The sequence below is a fragment of the Lolium rigidum genome, chromosome 5 (assembly GCF_022539505.1).
Source record: "Lolium rigidum isolate FL_2022 chromosome 5, APGP_CSIRO_Lrig_0.1, whole genome shotgun sequence".
In the NCBI taxonomy this organism is placed as follows: Eukaryota; Viridiplantae; Streptophyta; class Magnoliopsida; order Poales; family Poaceae; genus Lolium; species Lolium rigidum.
This window is the reverse complement of record NC_061512.1, coordinates 206,030,712-206,035,200: the sequence shown is the minus strand read 5'-3', so window position 1 is coordinate 206,035,200 and position 4,489 is coordinate 206,030,712.

Below are 4,489 nucleotides of genomic sequence, written 5' to 3'. Positions count from 1 at the left end.
TGGTGTGGCTCCCCTGGCTCCGGCGCAGGCGTGCTGCACGCCCCGGTGTATACCTGTAAATGGGCACGTCCGTGGCGTTCCACCAAGTGCCGCTTGTGCCCTTTTAATTTGAACGGGACGTTTCAGTTTGTCCATTTACTCCCGTCACGGTAAGCGGCTGGCCAGTTGCCCGTTACGTAGCTGACCAAATCTCCGTATGAATGTAGGATACGAATACGATGTTGCCTCGTATACGTGCGGCTCTGGTTTCTTGCTCCCGGCAGCAGAGGCATCGGGCCTGGATACGGAGCTAGACAGGCCGACGACCCTGGCCCCGTCCGTGGCGCCGCCCTCGGAGGCCGAAGGAGAGTGCTCCAACCGGTCCGAGCTCGCGCGCCGGAGGGACCCGCGTGGCCGGCATCTCCGGCCGCTCGCTCCCCGACGGCTGCGGGGGCCTAACTGCGCTAGCGGCCGACCGCGCCGCCCGCCTCCGCTGCCGCCGTCGTCGAGGAAACTATCTCGCGCCGCCGCTGACTGCTACCCCTCCTCCGCCCGATTCAGTGGCGACCACGCCGCTGGGCGGGCACCGCGCACCCACGGGCTCGCGAGAGAGGGGACCGCGAATCCCGCCGGGCCGCGCGAGAAAGGGGACCGCGAATCTCACCAGGGAGGCCCCGCGCGGACTACCTGCATGCCAGGAGTAGAGCAGTGGGTGAGCGGAGGGATGGGGCGGCCGCGGACTTCATCGCCATGGAGGAGTCATGAGCGGCGTGACGGCGGTAGCGGGGATCCGTGAGTGGCCGCCACGATTTTTTTTTACTGGGTGTCTAATTAGCAAAGTGAATGGGCTTGGGCTGGCGGCGCCGTGGCCTGCCGTTTCCATTTACAGGTATACCCCGGTGGTTCTGGCTGTGTGGGCCTCGGGTCTCCTCGCGTGAGGCCCAGCCCCTGGCTGCAGCGTGGCCCAGCCCCTTTCGGAGTCTCCGCTCGCCTTATCGTGCGTGGCCGGTGCAGTGCCCCTGCGACGGGCCTCTGGGTGGCTGCCCCTCCTCTTGCCGCTGCCCTTCCATCCGGGGTGTGAGCTCCCTGCAGTTCGACCACTCCCCTTCTCCGGTGGCCCGTGTCCACCCCTCGTCATGGTTTCTGTTGGGAGGGGGAGGTTGGCCTGTCCTAATGTCTAGTTATAGGTGCACATCTGGACGAAAACTTATGGACGATGACGCCGTTGGCACCATACCCTTCTTTGGAGGCGCCCTTTTGGCTCTGTGCACCTCGCTGCATTTGAGACTGCGCTTGCCTCTCGTCAGATACCCGTAACCGTACTTATATTTAACTAACCAGAGGCAAAAGTATGCTCACTGAGACTGCTACGTGTGCGACAAGTGTTAGCACGGGAGAGCTCCATGCTAAACGAACGGGTCTTCCCCAAGGTCGGTCTTTTGCTAGTGGTATTGGCAATCTTGTATGTACACGACCTTGCAAGGTTGACTTGTTCAACTTAACCTGTGGACCAGCAAAATAGACATATGTGACTTTTTTTTTGAACAGGAGAGGTCCCGAAGGACCTAGAGCTTCATTGCAATATCAGTGGTGGAGGTACATTTTACATAAAGGGTCATGGAGAAAAGAGAAATTACAAACGACCCAAACTTTTTGCACTAAGGACCTTTGACCGGTGAAAGAAAATGCGATCCAGGCCAGCTCCAGATCCACCACCTTCGAACTCGCCGGAGCCAACCTCCATGCCGCCGGGGACAGAACCACTTTGGACATGGGGGCGGGAGCGAATGAAAGGACACGGATGTCGCCTAGGGGGGGGGGTGAATAGGCGGTTTAAAACTTTTACGAGATGGGCTTAACAAATGCGGAATAAAACTAGCGTTTACTTTGTCAAGCCCAAAGCCTATATACTATGGTTCACCTATGTGCACCAACAACTTATTCTAAGCAAAGATTCACCTATGTGCACCAACAACTTAAGCTAAGCAATACTAGCAAGTATGTGATAGCAAGATATATATAACTTCAAGCACGATGGCTATCACAAGGTAAAGTGCATAAGTAAAGAGCTCGGGTATAGAGATAACCGAGGCACGCGGGAGACGATGATTTATCTCGGAGTTCACACTCTTGCGAGTGCTAATCTCCGGTGGAGAGGTGCGGTTGCTTAGTGCTCCCGAACGCCACAAGAGGCTCACCTTGAGGTGTGGTTGCTCGATGCACACCAATGCCACAAAGGCCTCACCCCAAGATGCGGTACTCACACCACACACCGAACGCCACGAAGGCGCCTCACCTAAATCTCCGGTGACCCTCGCCACAAAGGCCTAGGTCACGGTTCCACTAAGGGATTTTCTTCGAGGCGGAAACCGGGCCTTACACAAAGATTGGGGCACACATCCACAACTTAATTGGAGGCTCCCAATAAACCGCCACAAAGGCCTAGAATCCATCTAGGGTTCCAAGAACCCAAGAGTAACAACCTTCTTGTTTTCACCACCACGAATCACCGTGTAGAACTCAAACCGATGCACCAAATGCAATGGCAAGAACACCACAAAGATGCTCAAATCCTTCTCTCTCAAATTCCAACAAAGCTACAAAAGCTATTGGGGAATAAGAGAGGAAGAACAAAGAGAAGAACACAAAATCCTCCAAGATCAAGATCTAGTGGGTTCCCCTCACAAAGAGAGAGATTTGATTGGTGAAGATGTAGATCTAGATCTCCTCTCTCTTTTCCCTCAAGAATATGCAAGAATCATGGGAGGAATCAAGAACTAGGGCAAGCTTTGAAGGACAACAATGGAGGGAGAGAGAGAGAGAGTGAACCAACCAGCCCAAGGAGGAAGAAGGGGGTCTTATATATCCCCTCCCAACGAAATATGACCGTTTGGGACCTCCCAGGCCGGAAAATCCGCCCCCGGGCCGGATTATCCGCCCCCCGAAAATCGCCCCTGGACTCGGGCCGGATATTTGGCCGGATATTGTCCAAAATTGGCATTCGGGCCGGATTATCCGCCCCCCCCAGAAAACTGCAGAAACACCAAAACTAAAACGGGCATAACTTTAGCATCCGAACTCTGATTTTGATGATCTTGGGCTTGTTTTAAAGCTAGGAACAAGCTCTACAAGATCATGCAGAAAACCATCATAGTCCAACAAGGAAGGATAGAAACAAATGATGAAAGGTTTGACCTATCTAAAAAAGACATACCGGTAAAACCTCCAATCTTGAAAATGCAACAAGTTGCCCATGCAAAAATCATTCTCAATGAACTAGAGCTTGTCATGAGAATAAGCACAAGCTCTAAAACATCACATGGATAAGATCCAAATAAAACCAAGAAAGATGATGAACCAAACTCGAAAACGCAACAACCGATCTATGCGAAATCCGTTTTCGATGAACTAGAGCTTGTCATGAGAATAAGCACAAGCTCTAAAACATCACATGGATAATGTCCAAATAACAACCAAGAAAGATGATGCAAGGATGCAAAGGTTTGAGCTCTCTCCGAACGATACGATCGAGTTACTCACTCGAGAGCCCTCTTGATAGTACGAGAACTAAACTATAAACCGGTCTCCAACTACACTATGAGACCGGTGAGAAAGAAACCCTATCAAGAGCAAACCTTATACTTGCGCATTCCACTTGAGCTCGATGACGACGATCTTGACCTCAACAAGATGGAACGCCTTTCTTGCTTGTGTTTGCTTGACGAAGTCTTGTGGATTGCTCCCCCATAATCCACCGTGGGAGAGCTTCTTCTTCGACGCATCTTCACATAACCATGACCACCATGTGGATTGCTCCCCCATAATCCACCATGGGAGAGCTTCTTCTTCGGCGCATCTTCACATATCCATGATCACCATATGGATGGCAAGACTCAAGCAAAGGATCTCTTCGAGATGGCTCATCTTGAACTTGCACTTCATTTCTCCATGGCAAGCTTCAAGCTTATGAACTCTTCGAGTTGGCTCATCTTGAACTTGCACTTCATTTCTTCATTCTTCATCATGTTGATGTCTTGAAGTAGCTTGAGGGCTCACTTCATCTTCATCTTCAAGACATACTTGACACTTGATATTCTTCATCAATTTCTTCTTATTGCAACCTTGAAGCCAACATATGGTTCAAGAATTACCTATGGACAACTCCTACAAATATAACTCAATGCAAACATTAGTCCATAGGGATTGTCATTAATTATCAAAACCACATATGGGGGCTCCATGCACTTTCAGCGAAATCCGACGAAGCTGCTTGAGCCTCCGTCTAGATGATTGGAGGTTGAAGAAGTCTTGAGAACGACGGCAAGCGCCGTCTCAGGGTGGAGGGGCCACCCTACGGCCATGGAGTACGGCGGCAGAGGCGCCGTGGTGAACCTCCAAGGGTGGTGGGGCTTGAAAGGACACGGATGTCGCCTAGAGGGGGGGGTGAATAGGCGATTTAAAACTTTTACGAGATGGGCTTAACAAATGTGGAATAAAACTAGCGTTTACT